The following is a 22140-nucleotide window of genomic DNA, read 5'->3' as shown; positions in this document are numbered from 1 at the left end:
TTTGTGTTTGATCCCTAGAGCCAAGGTACGCATTCACCTTGAGAACCTCATCTCTATTCCCAAACACAATCATTTCAGTTTTCTCTTTGTTTAACTGAAGAATGTTTTGCCACATCCAATTGCTCATTTCATCAATGCACTGGCAGAGGGTGTCAATGCGGCTGTAGTCATTAGGCAGTAAGGCAAGGGTGTCCAAACTCGGTCCTGGAGGGCCGGTGTCCTAGAAAGTTTAGCTCCAACCCTAATCAAACCCACCTGAACCAGCTAAACCAGCTAAGCTCTTACTAGATACACTAGAAACTTCCTTGTAGGTGGGTTAAAACAAGTTGGAGTCAACTTAGCTGGACACTGACCCTCCAGGACCAAGTTTGCACATCCCTGCAGTAAGGCTATGTAGATCTGAGGGTCATCAGCAGAGCTGTGGTAGGAGATTTGGTTCTATCTCATTATTTGGCTCAGAGGGAGCATGTACAGGTAAAAAAAAAAAACCTGTTATACAATAGGAAAAAAATGTCTTGTATAATAAGGGTCAGAAAGTTCTTACCTGTACTTGTCCTGGATGCGGCAACCACTAAAAATTGACAGATTACGCTGACAGCTAATTTCAGCCTCTTGAATCCAAGATCTTGTTCTTTCAGTCACAACCTAAAGCTCTTGACTATTGGTAAGAGTAGGGGCATTGCTAGACATAAAGCTCTACTTTGGGAAATCGTTTGCTTGATTATTAATTTCATATGACATTTTATAGTGAACCCAGACAAGTCTAACATACGCTGGAAACAAGTCTGACTCATGGCTTGTTATTGGTTATTGCTGACCTATTCACCATAATAACCATGGACTAACCATAAACCTGACATTTTCATCACATTACATTTAAAGAGGTGCATACAGTACAAATTTACTTTACATCAGTCTCTTTTCTTAATAATTTTAAGCTTTACAGAATATTATCAGTAAATACTACTCAGAGCTCTGATATGAGAGCTGAGATCAAACCAGCAGATAAACCAACAACCAGAGCACCACCAGCAGCAGATAACAGAGCAGAAGACACAGGAGCAGAGCAGAACTCAGTCATCATTGGGGACGTTGTTCTGCCGTGAACACAGCGCTGTAGAAATCTCCTGAATATATCAAGGTAAGACAGAGCTGTTGTTAGTGTTTGACTGTAAGTCATTAAAGATGAACTGAATGTAACACAGACTAGAATGCAGGAATGTTTTCAGCCGGATGATTCTGACTTGTTGGACTTTTAGCTGCTGTTATGAGCTTTGTGTCTTCTGAAAGCTGCTCAGCATTTATTCAGATTGTCTAATTTATTAATATTGTCTAATTCAGATTGGACTAGTCAGGTTTTTCAGTCTTTATGGTGGTCTTCAAGAGTGTGTGGTCTCCTCCTGAATCAGCTGGTGGCGCTAGAGGGGATTCTCTCAGTCAGATGTCCGCTGTACACTGCTGCTGTTTTCTCCTCACGCTGCTTCAGACTCTTCTACATATTTTATTAAATGAAATATATGACTTGTATCCTTTTTATGTTCTTTGTTTCTGTGGCAACATGGATAATATGTGGAGTCTCAGATTCTCCAGAACGTTACTCTCGCACACACAGTGAAACAGATCCTCATATTTGGGTTATTTTCTAACTCACTCTGCTGGTGTTTTATCTGCCATATATTTTATTTATTTATTTTTAGAGCATTGGAAGACTTCATTTGAGCTTATTTCTATTTCTTATACTCCTTGGCTCCTGGTGAGTGTGAGGCTGATCTCAGACCCTCTCCTGTGTGTGCTGGTCTGCAGACAGAATCCCAGACTTTAAACAACACAAAACCCTCAAGAGACCAGAGCAGTTTAAGTAGATCTGGTTGGATGAACTGGTTGTCATTATATGTAGACTATAAATCTCAGTTTATTAACATCAGTAAAAAGCATTTGCTGTCATAATAACCAGTACAGCTGGAAAGTATATTATTAGCTCATTTCAATAAATAGATTGTATAAAATGTAATTAATTAAATGAATTAAACAGTACCTGTAATCAACATGTATAAATGCAGCATAAATGTTTAATTTAATGTGTCAGTGTATAGTCTGTTTGTTTGTGTGCTATATGATCATCTTAAAGTAATCTTTAATTCCCTCTACAAATAATGATCTGCATGTGCATGTAATGGATTTATATTCTCTAATGTGTTTATTATTTGTTGGTTCTCGACTTTATTAAAATATCTGCTTTTCTGTTTTCATGCTCTTACTGAAGACACTTTGATAATAAAACCTCATTATTATCTTAAATCATCTCTTGTCTTTATAAATGTCACAATCACCAGTGATCCCGGATTCACCTGAACTACAATTCTGTCACCTTATGAACTACAACTCCTATCACACACCTCACACACACCTGTTTCCGATCACCGATGATTACACACACACAGCTGGAGGCTGATCAAAGACTGATTGCACTGACTATATACACTGCTCACATTCCCTCACACATTGCTGAGTCTTGTTATTGCTACGCTATGAAGCGTTTCCTAGTCTAGTCTGTCCGTGTTCCTTGACCCTTTGCCTTGTTTATTATTTTCTGTTGTTTGAATCGACCATTTGACTGTGACTTGACTACACTTCTGTATTGCCCTGTATGTTCCTGTTTGCTCCTGTGATTGACCATTGCCTGTCTGACAATTCTAAGTAAAGCATGTGGATCCTCAGTCCGTTGTAACCCGACTTCCTGGTTACATTGAGTGATCAGTCATGACAATTAAAATCTTTATTTTTGAGAAGTGGAGCTGCAGAGATGGGGAGGTACAAAGGTTTTGGAGGACCAAAGTGGAACTTGAGGTTCAATCAACCAGGATGGATATAACGGCATCTACACTCATGTTAGTCTGTTTCTCCTTACCCTGAGGTCAACCTAATCCTGGACCCGACCAGTAAGGATGAGATCTTGATCTTCAGCCAGATTTGTAAGGCTGCATTTTTTCATCTTTAAAATGTTGTCAAACTTCAACACATGCTATCAATGTCTAATGCAGGAAAAGCGTATTCATGCTTTAATGACCTCTCAGTTAGATTACTGTAATGCATTATTATTTGTTTGCTCTGCAGGCCTAATTAACAAACTCAAAATGCAGCTGCTAGAGTCTTTCTAGAACAAATAAGTATGATCGTATTACTCCAGATCTTCCACTATTGCATTGACTCCCTATTAAACATTGCATAAATGAAGATCTTATACCTACAAAGCCCTGAACGACTGAGCTGCCCAGTATTTGAGGAGCTCCTGGTGTATTACAGATCCTCACCTCCACTACGGACAATGGATTATTCCTAGAATGTCAAAGTCAACTGTTGGCGGTAGATTGTGCTACTCACTGCGTCACTGTCATCGACTCGATCCCAGTCATTCCTCTCGCTGGCCAGCAGAGGTCTCCATCACCGGACTATTGAACACTATATCACCCACAAACCCATTCGGGCAGCTGATTACACTGCATCTGATACTCGTTTCCCCAGCTCACACACACAAATAAAAGCAGCTCTCGCTCTCGCTTCATTGCGAAGTGTTGTTCTGCCCTGCTGACATTACTGAGTGTTATTTATTCTTGCCTGACCTTCTGTTGCCAACGTGGATTGTCCTCAACCTTGTCTTGCCTGTCGCCTGCCTTGTATATCTGACTGTTTTACCAATCTTGATTCTCGCTGCCTACCCCTGACCCATGCCTGCTACTGTTACATACGAATGCCAGCCGCCTGCCTATCGACCTTATAAGCCTGTGATTCATGTGAGTTCATACACCAGTGTGTACTGTGTGTTTATTATTAAACTGTGTTTAATAAAGTACTACAAATGGATCCCTTTGTGTCAGACTGCGCGCTACAGTCACCATGATGCCCACTCCTTATTATCCAAATATAAAAACAATTTCTTGATAATCTGTTATTTTATTACTGTTATAATCAGTTATTTTTATTTACTAATGTTCTGTTTTTAACTTATATTTGTGTTATAGGCTGAATTGGTAGATCTCTTGTTTATTTTCAGTGTGTTCTGTTGACACACATTTTAAAGGTAACTTGCTCAAGCGTGGCCACTATACTTTTCTTGACATGAATTTACCAAAGCACATAATTAATATTATAAATTATGTCTTTAAATCTGGTGTGAACAGAATACTAATCAGTCGCAATGTAAATATTGCTAGTTTGAATGTTAGTTGTTAAATATGTGCCAAAGCCTGGCTGTATTATAGATTAGCTGATCTGGTGAACTGTAATGCGCAGGGCTCTTGACTGTGGTTCAGACACTATCGCTGCTTGTGGGTGAGAATGTGCTCTTCCTCTGGTGTCTGCTTGTTACATTTATTGGCCAATTTGAGCTCAGTGTGGTCACAGATCTCATCTCCAGCTCCTACTGGGCTTTAATTCTCACAAGAATTACAAATTACACCAGTATATATGAGGCATGGTGGCTCGGTGGTCGCCTCACAGCAAGAAAGTTGCTGATTCGAGTGCTGGCTGGGTCAGTTGGCGTTTCTGTGTGGAGTTTGCATGTTCTCCCCTGTGTCAGTGTGGGTTTCCTCTGGGTGCTCCTGTTTCCCCCACAGTCCAAACACATGCGCTATAGGGGAACTGATCAACTAAATTGTCCATAGTGTGTGTGTGTGTGTGTGTGTGTGTGTGTGTGTGTGTGTGTGTGTGTGTGTGTGTGTGTGGATGTTTCCAAGTAATGGGTGGCGGCTGGAAGGGTGCTGTTTTAAAACATATACTGGAATAGTTGGTGGTTCATTCCGCTGTGGCCTCATAAATAAGAGCCTAAGCTGCAGGAAATTTCACATTTAATTCTTAATGTGTTTATTTACTTTTACACATTACGCTTTGAGGCAAAAAGTCATGCTTCTCACTGAAACCACAGTCAGAGCTCATATATCTGAGCTGAGATCAAACCCGCAGATAAATCAACACCCAGAAACCAGCAGAAGAAAAAGAGGAAGAAAAAGCAGAGCACAGGCAGACCGAGAGAAGAAGTCAAACAATAAACATCTCCAGAACATATCGAGGTAAGAGAGAGAGGCTATCTTCACCTCTAGACATCCCTTTATACTGCTGCTCAGCATTTATTCAGTGTAGATTATGTTCATCTTACATACTTGTGTGTTCACAGATGAACAACACAGGCAGCTACTGGCATTTAGATTACTCATTTAGATGGAGGTTTAAACCTGAAGAGCTGGATATAAAGATCAGATCCTGCATCTTCAGCATCATCGGTGTGTCTGCAGGTCTTCCAGCTCTTTTTTGGGCTGTCGGTGAACTGATTGAGCACAGAAGGAATGGACACCGTATTTCAGTCTTCATCATCCTCCTCCTCCTCACTGACTTCACTGAGGTTTTCTTGAGTCCCTGCATGCTGATCAAAGATCTCTTAGATGAGCTTTCAGAGAATGTGGATTGGACATGCTGGGTTTTTCAGTCCTTAAGTTGGTCTTCAACAGACTGTGGTGTCCTCCTGAATCAGCTGGTGGCGCTAGAGGGGATTCTCTCAGTCAGATATCCGCTGTACACTGCTGCTGTTTTCTCCTCACGCTGGTTCAGACTCTTCTACGCACTTGTGCTTCTCTGTATCATCATCTGTGATTTTTTTTGGTTTTATTTAAGTGTGACAGAAGTATATCACTATATATTTCCTCTTTCTGTGTTCATCGTGTCCGTGATCACGTGGATAATCTCTTGTGGAGCTTCATGTTCAGCGGAGCGTCGCTCTCACACATCCAGGAAAGCAGATCCTCATATTGTGGTGGTTTTCGTATTTAATCTGCTGATGCTCTTCTTTTGTGTCATTACTTTACCTTCAGGTTATAAAGTGACTCTTTCACATATTCCTTGGCTCCTGGTGAGGTTGAGACTGATCTCAGACCCTCTCCTGTGTGTGCTGGTCTGCAGGCAGAGTCTCAGAGTTCAGACATCACCAAACCCTGAAGAGACTTCAGTTCAGCCTGAGTAGATCTGAAATGAGCTGATGCTTTCACAGTAATGCTGATTGAATGTTTAACATTCGAATATACTGTCATGATAGCCTTTAGACTGTAAATTAATAAAGTTTGATAATAAAACAGCTTTAACATCATAAATGTAATGCACTGCTTTAAGTACTAAACATTTGACTTAAATGATTGTTTATACATGTGTTTTTAATGTATATTTCACTGTTAAAAGTAACTCTAGCTGCTTTTAGGAAGTAACTTGCATTTGCTTAAATTAATAAATGTTTAAAATGATGTCCACTTAAAACATATGAGACATCCATGAACTACATTAGCAGTGTGTACAAACACAAATGTGAATGTTTTCCCCCTCAAATATGTATTATGAATAAATAAATATTGAATTATTTTGCATGTTTCTTGTTAACATCCAGTTAAGTAACTTGTCAGTGTAACAATCTGCATTTAATCTGACCTGGCATATAAACACAAGAGCTCTTCACGTCTATTACATTCTTGAAATTCTAGCCAGTTGATAATAGATGGGATTTTAAACATTTATTTATTTATTTATTCTATTAATGTAATTATTAGTTGCCTTTTTGTGTTGTAAATAACTTTAATGGACTATTTATATAAATGAAATACACTGTATCTCTGCATGCTCAGAAATAAAAGTGCAAAATACCTTTTCAAATGCTGCATGTTTGCACTTAAAGGGTCCAATAAATAGCATTAACTCCTGTGCGTAAATGTAAAGGTCTTGCACATCCGTTAGGTGCATATTTACATTGAAAAGCAATACTGTCTAAATCATAATAATCATTTTAAAGACAGGAGTTCAAGTTTTTAAGAAAGAGTCAATAATAATAATAATGTGTCCATCCAAGTAAAGTCATGACATAAAGATAAACTGAGAAGTTAATGTCAATCAAGCTGCACTTTTAATTAATATTCTTTCTCATAGTTACATTTAAAGAGTTATTTAATGCATTAGTTAACAAATATGAAAGAATAAGTTAATTGTCACACAACCAGCGATCGCTCTCCAGAGAACGCTGGTTCTCACACGAACACCATGGACTACACTTCCGCCTTCCCCTGGACTACATATGCATACATGCTCTCCGGTCACACTCACACATGCTCACTCATCAAGACTGATTACATTCTCACCAGCTGATCCTTGTTCAGAGACTGATTAGACACCCTTCATAAGCCACTCATTCCCCCATCCAGTTTTTCACCCATCTTGTTTACAGCTAGTGACATCACAACGCATTTCTCCCTGTCTTGTTCATCTCCGTATTTAGACCCTAGCCTTGTTCATCCTTGTTATCCTGTTTAGATGCCTGCCTTACGACCTATTGCCTGTTTATACGACTACGATTCTGGACTGCCTGAATAGACCCGTTTGTAACTGTTTGATCATTGCTTGCCTAACGCTGAATAAAACTGCATTGTGGATCTTACCTCCAGTTTTCTCTGTCACTCCACCCTATTGTAACATAAATATTATTTATTATACTTATTTATATAAATATTATACGTTTTATATGAAAAGTGTTTTTATACTGAACATAGGTTTTATTTGGTTTGCACATGTACTTCCTAAATTATTTCAAGGAATAAATTGCAATATTTCAAGAAGGATTATTTAAATGAATAAAAACTACATTATTTCATTTACCAAAAACAAAAATATAACATTATACTAATTTTTTTTTTTTTTTGTGTGCCACCCCAAGATTTGGTGCGGCCTCTTCTGGCCACCCCTAAGAAAATTTTCTGGGGGCGCCACTGCCTCTTGAGAAGCATGCTTTTTTTGATGTCTTTTTAGACCCTCCAAATTCCAGGCATCTTGTCTCTAAATTTGTTGGTTTATTCGATAGCTATGGTGTAGCTTCCACTGAAAGGTTCAAAGCTGCCTGGGAGAAAGGGTCTGAAATTTCTGCATACACATGGGATAAATGCCTGGAGATGATACGGTCCTGTTCGGTGAACAGTAGACTTCAATTGGTCCAATTTAAGGTTATCCATCGGTTACATGATACTAAAGCCAGGTTGCATAAGGTTTTTCCCTCCATATCACCATTATGTGACAGGTGCAAAGTGACAGAAGACACAACTTCCCATGCTTTCTGGTTCTGCCCTTTGTTATATACATGTTGGTCAAGCATATTCGATTGGTACTCTAAAGCTTATGGCAAATCTTTACCACCTGATGCAGAACGTGCTATTTTTGGATATTCACAACACATTACTCATTTCCCACATGGCCTCCAGCAGTCTTTGTCTTTAGGTATGATTGTGGCCAAAAGGCTTTTGCTCCGACATTGGAAGTCATCTTCACCTCCTACATTTCAAATGTGGATAGCAGACATGACTTCGGGAATACAGATTGAAAGACTGAGATCTCTGAGGACTCACTCTATTGACAAATTTTTCGGTGTTTGGGGTTTATTTCTAAACTATCTGGATGAGCAAACCAGCCACTCAACCTCTGAGGATACTTCAGAGACTTAATTTACTTATTTTACATATTTAATTATTTCATTTTACTTCTTTATTCTATTTTCTGTTGCTAAACTGGGATGTCATTGCTATTTGTTCATTGACTCATTGTATGGGATTTGTCCGAGACAGTGCCTAGTGTTGTGTGTGTTTGTGTATGTGTGTATATATATGTATGTGTGTCTTTGTGGTTGTTCTTGAAAAATCCAATAAAATACAATTAATAAAAAAAAAAGTGTATATCTCTTCTTTCAGCTTCATCTCTCGATCTAGATGTAGCTTTGATACGATGCATATTTAGGGGCTGAGTTGAGTTTCCTGTCTTTTAGTAAAGGTGTTAAAACTGTGTTCCTTTTTGAAACTGTAAATGGAAAATTTAAAGCTGTTTTGCTTTTTGATTTTACTTAGTACCCCGTATAAAAACGGCATATTTAAGAATAAAGCTATTAAAGAGCCCATATTATACATGAAATAGGGTCATATCTTGATTGTAAGGGTCTCCAGCAACAGTCTAATATGCATGCAAGGTCAAAACACTTTCCTGGTCTTATAATCTGCATTTATTTTTACCTGATTATCCCAGCGACTCCTGTATGAATCGTCCAGTGATTCATTTGTTCCCAAACCCCTCCTTAGCGCGAAGCCAATCTGCGCTGATTGGACCAATGACAGTCTGTTGCGATTGGTCGACTGCCTTCAGTCAGAGAGTGAAATGCCCAATAGCTAATCAGCAATATAAACGTAGTCACAGTTCATACGCGCTCCATAGTGTAGGCGTGGATTTTAGCTGCCAGTGGGTCAATGTAAATACAGACGATGGACTTGAAAATACCAACGACTATTTTATTGAGCAAAAACTCCAAAAACAGTTGAGGAGATCTTCTAGCTTGTCTCACTCTGCTCTTTTCACAGACACACACATATACATATTGCCCTCGTCCTTGCATGCGAGCGCACACACACACACACAAACACTTAACCCTCCTCCGGACGACAACGTGCGCACACACACACACACAAACACTTAACCCTCCTCCGGACGACAACGCGCACACACACACACACACAAACACACACACACACACACCTCTGGACGACAGATCGTGCACACGCACACACACACACACTACCGCTCCGTAAACAAAGCAGCACGCGTCGTGTTTTTAACGTGGCTTTCCACGCGATAAGAGAACATAGCGAGTTAACCTGATACAGTACACGCGGTTACAAGTAACAAATCACAACTAACACATTTGCAAGCTCGAGTCAACGAGGCAACAACTTAAATCGCAAGTACTTACACTTGAGAAATGGAAGAAACCCATCCTGACGTCCATCAGTAAGTTACTCTTTACTGATCCTTCCTTTAACAAACGCAGATGAAGTATTCTTTGTAGCATGTAGTTTCCAGTAGTTTCCAACTGCTTGGTTGTAATGCTGAGGGTTCATCTTTGGGTAGAGACTCGATAATATCCATCTGCAGTTTGACTTCAATCCACCGGCATGTTTGTGTGTGTGTATGTGGGGGTTTGTGTGTTAGAGGGCGGGGCCGCAGGTTTGAAATCTCCCAGGTTTGCGCGTGCACGTGAATAACTTGGTTTCGTTCGTACGTCATGGCGAAACACCTAATGACTCGGTATCAAGGCGACTCGTTTGAAGCACTATGAGTCGACTCTTTTATAGATGAATCAACAGTTTTAAACATTTTACACTAACAGATTTAAGCCTTAGCTGGATACTTCACTTCACTTAGAGCTGTGTTACACACTACATGGATGGGGCATTTTCAAAAACCCATAATAGGGGCTCTTTAAGCAGTCTACAGTGTGTTTTAAAAATCAAAGAAATGTTGTATTATTGAAGATACTTGTCAGAAGCACAGTGATGAAAGATTATTGCTCTTCTTGTTAAAACCAAAGTCAGAGCTCAGATATGGGAGCTTCGATCAAACCAGCAGATAATTCAATCGTATATAATGTTTAATATGAAGCCAATGCAATGTTGACAGAACTGGTCTAATGTGGTCATACTTCTTAGACCAGCAAAAGTTTAGTAGAATTTTATTTACAATATTACTACATTTAACAAAGTTCTAGAGGTGCTGAAAGGTACAAATCTGCCACTGAAATGATGCTAGTTTTTGAAAGATTGTGGTTAAACATTTCCACACTTCTTGGTAAAATGACAGGGAGGGCTCAGATATTGATCACATCAGCACATTTTAGATAAGACCAAAAACCAGAAACAGGAAGACATAGAAAAAAAGGAAGAAGAGAAAGACTCAGAACCAGAGAAGAAATCAACCAACATGAGACATGGTCTTCTGACTTGAACTCTGAAATTCTTGTCAAAGAAGTCTACGCAACAAATATTAAGGTAAGACACGGTTGTTTATTTTAAGTCTTTAGATTTGACGTAAATGTTTTCAGCGCTATAATTCTGACTAGTTTGTGTTCAATTGTCATTATAGTCTTTTAAAGTTGCTCAACATTTATTCAGAGATACCAGTTTGTTTCCTTAAATCAGGGGTCTCCAGTCTTGGTCCTGGAGGGCTGGTGTGCCTGCAAGGTTTAGCTCCAACCTGCCTTAACACACTTGCCTGGATGTTTCAAGTATACCTAGTAACCCTGCTGAAAAATCCAGCTTAAACCAGCCTAGGCTGGTTGGCTGGTTTTAGCTGGTTGAGCAGGCTGGTTTTAGAGGGGTTTTTCCAGGCTTGTTTCCACCCATTTCCAGCCTGGTCTTTGCTGGTCAGGCTGGAAAATGACCAGCCAAATCCAGCTTAAACCAGCCTGGATTAAGCTGGATATAGCTGGTTTTGGCTGGGCTCCCAGATTGACTAGGCTGGTCAAGCTGGTTTTAGCTGGTCATCTCCCAGCCTGACCAGCTAAGACCAGGCTGGAAATGGCTGGAGACAAGCCTGGAAGTGGCCAAAACCCCTCTAAAACCAGCCTGGTCGACCAGCTAAAACCAGCCAACTAGCCTAGGCTGGTTTAAGTTGGATTTTTCAGCAGGGAAGACCTTGATTAGCTTGTTCAGGTGTGTTTGATTAGGGTTGGAGCTAAAATCTGCAGGACACCAGACCTCCAGGAGCAAGTTTGGTGACCCCTGCCTTATATCCTCACTTATATTTTCAGATGATTCCCTTTATTCAGATGTTTTCACCTGAACTGCTGGAGATGAAGGTCAGATTATCCATCTTCATCATCACTGGTGCGCTTGCAGGCATACCAGCTCTTGCTTGGTCTCTCAATGAATTAATCCAGTTCAGAAGGAATGGACAGCGTACTTCAGTCTTCATCATCCTCCTCCTCCTCACTGACTTCACTGAGCTTTTCTTGACTCCCTACTTACTGATCAAACTTGTCTTAAACGAGCTCCTGAGCTGCACAGATTGGACATGTTGGATCGTTTGGTCTTTATGGTCATCTGCAAGAGTCTGTGGTCTCCTCCTGAACCAGCTGGTGGCGCTAGAGGGGATTCTCTCAGTCAGATATCCGCTGTACACGGCTGCTGCTTTCTCCTCATCTTGTTCCAGAATCTTCTATATACTTGTGTTACTCTGTCTTAGCATCTCGTTTTGCTTTAGAGAAAGAAATGCCTTCTTGTTTTCTTTTTTTGTGTTCCTCGTGTCCGTGATCACATGGATAATGTCTTGTGGAGCGTCATGCTCTGCCGAACGTCACTCGCTATCTTCCAGGAAAACAGATCGTCATATTTTGGTGATTTTCATATTAACTCTACTAGTGCTGTATCTGCCCGTTATTATCCTTGGATCTGTAACCCACTTCTTGTTGAGTTTGAGGCTGATCTCAGACCCTCTCCTGTGTGTGCTGGTCTGCAGGCAGAATTTCAGTGTTCAAACACCACCAAACCCTGAAGAAAGCAGAGTAGTCTGAGTAGATCTGGTGGGCTGATTGTGGTCATAGTCACACTTTATGTTGATTGTTAAGCTACACTGCATCTACAAGCCAACTAATTTTCATTAGATTGTAAGTAGACTGTTAGGTTGGGGTTAGGGTTAGTGTAAGCTTACATGTACTTGAAAAGTTTCTTATAGTCAGTTAAATGTTTATTGAAGAAGCAGAATCGACCATACCTGCCAACATTCGGATCATACACTGCAAAAATTGCTGTTCTTACTTAGATTTTTTGTCTTGTTTCTAGTCCAAATATCTTAAAATTCCTAAATCAAGAAGCATTTTCTAGACAAGAAAAACATATAGTCTTGTTTTCAGAAATAATATGCCAAAATTAGGTGAGTTTTTCCTTAAAACAAGCAAAATAATCTTCCAATGGGGTCAGCAAAATATTCTTACGTCAAAAGAAAAAACAAGATTATTTTGCTCACCCCATTGGCAGATTATTTTGCTTGTTTTAAGGAAAAACTCACCTAATTTTGGCATATTATTTATCAAAACAAGACAATATGTTTTGCTTGTCTAGAAAATGCTTCTTGATATAAGACATTTTAGATATTTAGACTAGAAACAAGACCAAAAATCTAAGCAAGAAAAGCATTTTTTGCAGTGTAAAGTCCGGGAGATTTTCTCCGGTGGTGTGCGTAAAGTGAAGAGCGGGGGAAAGGTGTGCACGAACTGAAGAGCGTGGAGTAAGGGTGTCACGATCCTCCAAATCCTCAATTCGATTACATTTTCGATTCTAAGGTCACGGTTTGATTTTCGATTATGAATAATTAATTAATTAATAACTAATTAATTATTAGTAGCCTACCGTTTAAACTACCTGACCTGCATGGTCTTTGTTTTACGCATAAACAAATCATACAGTAAATGAATAAAGGCAAGATACACACATAATTACCACCTGTCAAACACTTTTTCTGCGGGACTCGTGAATAGGCAGTGATCTGTGTCGTTATAATGGCGTCGGTAAAAAAGACGCACAACCAACAGGAACCAGCCAACAGTATCTGAGGTGTTCGCTAAAATGACGAAGTACAAGTGAGTGAAAGATTGAAGCAGTCCTCTGACTGCCTGGACCTGCTGTCTCGAGCGCATGGCTGTGTGTGCGTCTGTGTGTGTGTGGTCACGTGATGTGCATTTTCAGAGGTAGAGAGGAAGGAGGGCTGCTCAGAAATGCTACACGCCACTGTGGATGTCAAATCGTTGTCGTTCTAAAATGCAATTTAAAAACAAAGACAGTGTAAACAGGGCCTGAGTGTGAACTTTTCGCGAGCGGATTTGCAACGGGGGCGGGCGGAGGATCGCGATGCCGGTGTTGTCTATCGGACGAACCCTAATACGTACATAGCAGAGCTTGCAAAACTGTGTTTTTTGTCAACAACACGAACGTTGTCAACGTAACTCACTGGAAAGTTCTGTCGACGGGTCTCAGAAATCGTGACACCCTTAGGGGGGAGTGGGTATGAAGATGGTTGCACGTTGGGTTTGGTGTGCACACTGAACCCGGAGTTTTCCAGGACACAGAACAATACGGGAGACTCCCGGGAAAAACGGGAGTGTTGGCAGGTATGGAATCAACAGATATTAAGCAGAGAGTCTGCTAATACTCAAAAGGACCATCAAAATCAAGTGTTACCGTGATCATACCGTGATCATTTAATGTAGAAATGTTTAATACAGGTGCCAAATCTATACTTAGACATTGCTGAATAATATTCAGTACTTGGAAATGACCTCAGAAAACATGAGAGGGGTCTGGCTGCAGACTCGGTGCAGTGCAATCTGAGCTGCATCCAATGCTTTTTAATGCGCTCACCTAACCCCACCCCTAACCCTACCCGTCACAGTGACGTCACTCATTCAATTGAGTGCATCGAGTCTGACATTGCATCGCTGAGTGATGCAGTCTCAGCTTGCATCATAAAGGCTGCATCCAGATACTATTGGAAAACATTGCTTCATCAATCTCATGCAAATCCCATGAGTGTAAAAACACAATGGCAATAAAAACCAACTCCAGCGATCTATTAACATGCACACACCAGGCAGTGTTTGATTGGCCACAAGGTTTCCTATTGAGATTACAACAATGATATTCTTATAATGTTTATCTGAGCTTATAATATACACTTACGGAAAAATGCAGAACTTACTCAATCATTTTCCTTCGACTTTGTCCCTTATTTATCAGGGGTCGCCACAGTGGAATGAACCACCAACTATTCCAGCATATGTTTTACGCAGCGGATGCCCTTCCAGCCACAACCCAATACTAGGAAACACAGATACACTCTCTCATTCATACGCTATGACCAATTTAGTTTAACCCAATTCACTTACAACACTGAGAGAGCATGCAAACTTCATACAAAAATGCCAACTGCCACAGCCAGGACTCGAACCAGTGACTTTCTTGTAGTGAGGTGACTAATAGTGCCACCTAACATGCAGGACTCCTATTGTGAAAATGGGGTAGCTTTTAAGTTAGCGTAACAGAGCAGTTTTGATCACAAAGTATTTCATAGCTTGTCAGATTGCAAAATGCTGGATATACGGATTAAACATGTATTTAATGCCTCCCAAAGAGCCATAAGGTCTCTTTAAATGTATGTATTGTCAGTTTAATGTGTATGTTGTGAAGTTTGACAAGTTTTTAAACCAACAGACACGTGTGTATATTTGTAATGAGGCAAAAGCTGCATGTTGAAAAACATACAAAGCATCTGATGAACCGAAAATACTGTAAGTGTGTGCGGAAGCAATGTAAATGACAACCTAAATGGCTTGATATTTATGGTGTAAATGGTAAAAATGGTGTATAGAACAAATACTGTGTAGTATAGGCACATATAAGAACAGCTTATTGTGAATATTTTTAATTTGGTTGATTCAGAAATGTGTGTATTGTACGACAATCTGATTTCATCAAGTTGGACATGATCCTGCATTAACATCTATGTTGATCCTGGAACAACATTCCAGTCAGCCAATCAGATTTAAAGGTAACGTTTACTGTTCATGTCAAGTTTAGGCCTAAGCATATGAAATATTTCCACAGAGAAACGCCAACTGACCCAGCCGGGACTTGAACCAGCATCTTTCTTGCTGTGATTCAACAATGCTAACTGCTTATCAATCGTGTCTCCCTTGACATTGTTATTGGACATCAAAGTAACGTTGTCCTTAGACACGTTGAATTTTGATCACCCAACATCACGACCTAAATCTTACCTAATATTAACGTCTAATTCCTGCTGGGATTGTGACACATTCCTGCAGTTTTGTTCCAACTGTAACAGGTGACAAATATTCATTTAACCCTCTAATACATTCTTTATGAAATAAACATTAACTTGTTGAGGCATTTTGTCTTGTATTTCTTTAAGTGGCGATTGATTTAAGTTGATTCTAATTGAAGTTGCATTACTGTTTATCAGCATCACCTAAGAAAGAATATCAGGAATTCTACATTTCCTAGATATTACGTTATATATTAAAAGAGCCGGATATTGTACCTAAATACTAATTAAGTTAATCTATTTCCTCAACTTTTCCTCAACTCTTCCCAGCCATTGATGGTATTTTCTGTCTCTCCTCGTTTTCACTGTTGTCCAGCAGGTGGTGGCGTTGTACAGCTTCTGTAATATTACAGCCACTCAGCCTCCAAAAACACGTGAAGAAGAAAGAAGTACAGCTCACACAAGTAAGCTAACTCAATTATCACTTTAATTGACAGTCTATAAATGCATTTTAAACCTCCAACACATCTAAAAGCATTCATTTACATTGACTGAATGACATGTGGAGTCCATGAAGAGGTTTATGAGTGTACGAGCTATAAAAGTGTTGATGAACCCAAACTACTCTCCGCATGAGTGTCTGAATAATGTCAAGACAGAAATGTGTTTTATTCGGATCAGAAAAACAGTGAGAAACATACAGTATGATTATAATGATAGTTTACAGGATAATGATTATAAATCAAGGATGTACTTCAATATTAAAGGGCACCTATGGTAAAAAATCTACTTTTCAAGCTGTTTGGACAGATCTGTGTGTTGGTATAGTGTATAGACCGTCATACTGGGGGGATATGAACACACCCAGTGCTTTTTTTTTTTTCAATTTAACTACAAAAAAAAGGGTCGGCCAATTGGAGCTGTTTTCAAATCGATCGCACCATTACGTAGATGTGCGATTCCCCCGCCCACTTAATTGATTGACAGCTGCGCGCATTAACATGTTCCGGTAGTCGCGTGTCTATGTCAACAAGACCAGGCAGACATACGCAAGGCAACCGGGAATAAAAGGTCTGTTCTGTTCGCCAGGATCAGCAATCATCATCAAATGTGATTAAGAGTGAGTTTCACATGTTTAAAGTGTTTTAAAACAGAGTATGTGTGTAATTAATTACAGCGTTTTACTTCAGCTTTACTTCATCAGCACAGCCGCGTGTCAGAACAATTATAAAAGAAGACGCTTCAATCCCGGTTTGTGGAAGTTAAATCAGGTTTATTTTGTGCATTAGCATAACAGAGATCCACACAGTACTTGAGGTTAGCCTTAACTAAGCTAAGCGCGCTCTGTCTGTCTGCGTGTGTGTGCGTGTGTGCGTGCGCGTAACGATATTGTGTGTGACTCATCAATGCAACTTCACAATACTGATTAGTAAGGGTTAGTTTTTACTGTAGTATCTCACAAACGCTACGTGAGACCTTCTTCCTTTAAGTCTGTCTGTTGTCTGACGCAGCTGAGGGAGGAGGCATGTAGAAACAGTGGGCGGGAAAAACTCGTCTTAAAGGCGCAGTACGACAAAACCACCCCCTGCTGGAAATCAGTATAAAACAGCATCTTGTAAAAGGTATAATGAAAAATCTGATGGGTATTTTGATCTGAAACTTTATACACACATTCTAGAGACGCAAAAGACTTATATTAAATCTGAAAAAAATGGGTAACCTAGGTGCCCTTTAAAACAGGCTAATACTGAAATTAATATAAGAAGGCTGAGATTGTATGGGGTGGGTAGCCATATCTTGCTTGTTTTTCTCTCAGCTATGTTTGAGAGTCTTATTCGCTATGGAATCACAGTCTGGTTTGGAAACCTGTCTGTTCAGTTGAAAAATAAATTGGTTCATATACAAAAAACAGCCATGAAAATTATAGGGATAAAACAATATGAGCCCATCCAGACTCTATACGAACAGGCGGCTATAAAAAGAGCAATACGTATTAGCACTGATTCTAAACATCCCCTTTTCAGTGAATATCAGCTGTTACCATCAGGAAAAAGACTGAGAATTCCAATGTGTAAAACTAATAGACTGAAGCTTTCGTTTGTTCCTACCTCCATAAAACTGTTGAACTCTACCAATAACACTGCTCCTGCAGTACACTAACACTTGACTGGGTTCGGTGTTTTATATATTTATATTTATATACGGTCTTACTCTGTAAACAATGTATGTTCTTAACTGTTTGTTCTTAATTGTTTTGTTTTATTTATTTTTACTGTCTGTTTAGACAATGTTGTAGCACATTTTATGCCCAAGACAAATTTCCTCTCGGGGACAAATAAAGTTAAACCTAAACTTAAATATTTATTTAAACCTTTAAATCCCAGTTGAAGACTTGTTTGTATTGAGTGGCATTTGGTTATTGTGTTTGTTGTTGTTGTTTAATGTGTTCAGTCTGTTAATTATGTGTTGTTTAGTTTCTTCGCTCATTGGCCTTGTACAGCACTTTGGTGCACACTCGTGTTTTCATTGAGGTAAAGTTGGTTTTATATTCGCACATTCGTTCATATTCGGCCTAAAATGGCATGCAGGTATGACTTAAAAACAACATTAACACTTTATTTGACTGTGATCAATGCTGTACTTTAATAGTCATTGGCTGCTTATATGATTTCCCTATTTAGAATTAACAAAGAACAGTCAGGAGGATGTCTGAATATCCAAATATAAAACCAACTTCACCTCAATAGTGTTTTCAGATGTGCTTTATGCATTAATTGACTTGAAATAAGTCAGAGAAACACGACAGAAACATCACATTCTGGCAGATCTGCTCAGGCTACTCTGGTTTCTTCAGGGTTTGGTGATGTCTGAACTCTGAGATTCTGCCTGCAGACCAGCACACACAGGAGAGGGTCTGAGATCAGCCTCAACCTCATCAGGAACCCTGAAGAATTTATAACAGTACTGAGCACACCTGAATGTGAAGTAAAGGAAAGTGCAGTATGCACATAAAGCACCAGCAGACTGAATATGAACATCACCACAATATGAGGATCTGCTTTCCTGGATGTGTGAGAGCGACGCTCAGCTGAACATGAAGCTCCACACGAGATTATCCACATGATCGCAGACACGAGGAAGACAGAAAGAGAAAATGCTTTGTAATATATTCCTGTCATAACTAAAAACCCACTGATGATGAAACAGAGAAGCACAAGTATGTAGAAGATGATGAAGCAGCGTGAGGAGAAAACAGCAGCAGTGTACAGCGGATATCTGACTGAGAGAATCCCCTCTAGCGCCACCAGCTGATTCAGGAGGAGACCACACACTCTTGGAGACCACCATGAATACCAAAGCATCCAACATCTCCAATCCACATAACACATGAACTCGTCTAAGAGATCTTTAATGAGCAGATAGGGGCTCAAGAAAAGCTCAGTGAAGTCAGTGAGGAGGAGGAGGATGATGAAGGCTGAAATACGGTGTCCATTCCTTCTGTGCTCAATCAGTTCACCGACAGACCAAACAAGAGCTGGTAGACCTGCAGACACACCGATGATCATGAAGATGCAGGATCTGATCTTATACTCCAGCTCTTCAGGTATCAACTTCCATCTAAGTGGGTAATCCATTTCCCAGTTTGTCTCTGTGATGCTCATCTGTGAACACACGCGAGCACATGAGTGAGTGTAAAGTGTGAGCGCTGAATAAATGCTGAGCAGCTTTCAGAAGACACAAAGCTCATAACAGCAGCTAAAAGTCCAACAAGTCAGAATCATCCGGCTGAAAACATTCCTGCATTCTAGTCTGTGTTACATTCAGTTCATCTTTAATGACTTACAGTCAAACACTAACAACAGCTCTGTCTTACCTTGATATATTCAGGAGATTTCTACAGCGCTGTGTTCACGGCAGAACAACGTCCCCAATGATGACTGAGTTCTGCTCTGCTCCTGTGTCTCCTGCTCTGTTATCTGCTGCTGGTTTCCAGTGTATCCGCTGGTTTGATCTCGGCTCTCCTATCTCAGCTCTGACTGTGGTTTTACTGAGAAACTTTAGGAATATCTCAAATTCTTAATGAAGTGTTATATGTTGATTTCGCTTGTATTGCAACATCTCTCACTCACTGGTTTTAATCAGACATCAGCTTTACTCACATCTGCAGCTTATCTAAATGTTTTCCTCAGCAAAACGGAAAAGTCTGATATGATGAATTACGTGTTTTTCTTACATGAACACATCATCTTACCTTCAAACCTTTTCAAAAGGCACACATTTATATCTACAGGCTCATATTGGTCACTTAAAAAATAACCTAAAGTGTATTTACAGAAGTGTACAGCCTCTGCACCTTTATTTCTGAAAATTGACCAAAAGTAGATCAAAAACCCTATTACAGCTAGAATAAAAGACATTTTTAGTTTTATAGGGTGCTTTCACACCTGCCTTATTTAGTTCGATTGAATCGCACTGGAGTTTGTTTCCCCTTTTGGTGCGGTTGGTTTGGGCAGGTGTGAATGCAGCAATCGTACTCGAGTGCGCATCAAAAGCGGACCAAATAAGAGTACCGAGACCTGCTTGAAGAGGTGCTCTCAGTACGCTTTCAAACGAACCCTGGAGCGGTTCATTTGTGGTGAGAATATGATCCGTACTAAAACAGGTCCAACCGCAAAAAGTACTGCGCCTTTTGGACTAATCCAGCTGCCCTAGGCCGATGCGCTGTGCATTATGGGATATGAAGGAAAAATATTTGTAGACATGCTTTACCAACAGAGAGAGAGAGAGAGAGAGAGAGAGAGAGAGAGAGAGAGAGAGAGAGAGGGGGGAAAACATTACCTGATGGATTGTTGGTAATATTTCCGCAAGATGAGCATGTCGCAGTTTAGCTGAATGAATTCACGCCTCCTCCTGAAGTGACGAGCGACACAATAAACACTGTTTTCCAGCCGCAGCCGCGCTTCATTCTGGAAATGTACAGTTTGTCTAAAGCAGATACAATCAGCAGCGCAGTCGCCCCTCCAGAGTAAGCCACATGTTGTGTCTGCCGGTTTTGTTTACTTGCAGGAGTTCATTGGCATTTTCCCGCATGTGAATTCTGACCAATCAATAAGCAGTTTAGGAAATATATTCAACAACATCTGGCCAATGAGAGATGTGGATTTTGTCACATGACTGCATTTTGGTTCGTTTCAACTGGTTCGGACCAAATCCAGCAGTGTGGTGTGAAAACGACCCAAAGACGGCAGAAAATGCAACAATGATCATTTATTACCCTTGATCCAGACCAAATGAAGAGAACTACACATGTGAAAGCACACTTAAACACCATTTTAAGGACAAGTTATTACTCTAATTATAAACCCCTTTAAGCCATATATATATTTCCGATAGTCCACAGAACAAACCATCATCATACAATAACTTGCCTAATTACCCTAACCTGCCTAGTTACCCTAATTACCCTAGTGAAGCCTTTAAATGTCACTTTAAGCTGTATAGAAGTGTCTTGAAGAATATCTAGTCTAATATTATTTACTGTCATCATGACAGAGAAAATAAATCAGTTATTAGAGATGAGTTATTAACACTGTTATGATTAGAAATGTGATGGAGAAATCTGCTCTCCGCTAAACAGAAATTGGGGATAAATAATAAACTGGGGGCTGATAACTCTGACTTCACTGATCTGATGTTTAGACTCTGAGATTCTGCCTGCAGACCAGGACACACAGCAGAGGGTCTGAGATCAGCCTCACACTCATCAGGGCCCCTGAAGAATTCAAAACAATTTTGAGCACATGTGAATGTAAAAAGTGCCCACGCAAGACAAACACAGTCAGATACACATAAAGCACCAGCAGACTGATGATCAAAATCACCACAATATGAGGATCTGCTTTCCTGGATGTGTGAGAGCGACGCTCAGCTGAACATAAAGCTCCACAAGAGATTATCCACGTGATCACAGACACGATTAACACAGGAACAGCAAATACATAGACATATGTTCTGAACATATTTGAATAAAACAAATAAAATCCACAGATGATGATACAGAGAAGCGCAAGTATGTAGAAGAGTCTGAACCAGCGTGAGGAGAAAACAGCAGCAGTGTACAGCGGATATCTGACTGAGAGAATCCCCTCTAGCGCCACCAGCTGATTCAGGAGGAGACCACACACTCTTGAAGTCCGCCATAAAGACTTAAAAAATAAACAAGACCTATCTGTACACCATGGGTACTCATTAAAGAAATCTTTGATCAGTATGCAGGGACTCAAGTAAAGCTCAGTGAAGTCAGTGAGGAGGAGGAGGATGATGAAGACTGAAATACGGTGTCCATTCCTTCTGTGCTCAATCAGTTCACCGACAGACCAAACAAGAGCTGGTAGACCTGCAGACACACCGATGATGATGAAGATGAAGGATCTGATCTTTAAATCCAGCAGTTCAGGTCTAAACCTCCAA

General features: G+C 40.0%; 2 long non-coding RNA genes across 3 annotated transcripts; both read left to right on the top strand.

The window, feature by feature from the left end:
- The first annotated feature begins 3727 nt into the window (after positions 1-3727).
- On the top strand, positions 3728-6404 carry LOC147836245 (uncharacterized). Its single transcript, XR_015496632.1, has 2 exons — positions 3728-5066; positions 5171-6404. It is a non-coding gene; the product is annotated as an uncharacterized LOC147836245 (long non-coding RNA).
- A 9697-nt stretch (positions 6405-16101) lies between these two features.
- Positions 16102-21339, top strand: LOC141375220 (uncharacterized). 2 transcript variants are annotated; one of them, XR_015496644.1, is made up of 3 exons: positions 16102-16133; positions 18524-19273; positions 19558-21339. It is a non-coding gene; the product is annotated as an uncharacterized LOC141375220 (long non-coding RNA). The 2 variants fall into 2 exon arrangements; XR_015496643.1 differs by having other exon boundaries at positions 18351-19273; positions 19558-21137.
- Positions 21340-22140: the final 801 nt, after the last annotated feature.

The sequence above is a fragment of the Danio rerio genome, chromosome 7 (genome assembly GCF_052040795.2).
Source record: "Danio rerio strain M-AB ecotype USA chromosome 7, GRCz13ab, whole genome shotgun sequence".
NCBI lineage: Eukaryota > Metazoa > Chordata > Actinopteri > Cypriniformes > Danionidae > Danio > Danio rerio.
This window is presented reverse-complemented; position numbering and strand designations above follow the sequence as displayed.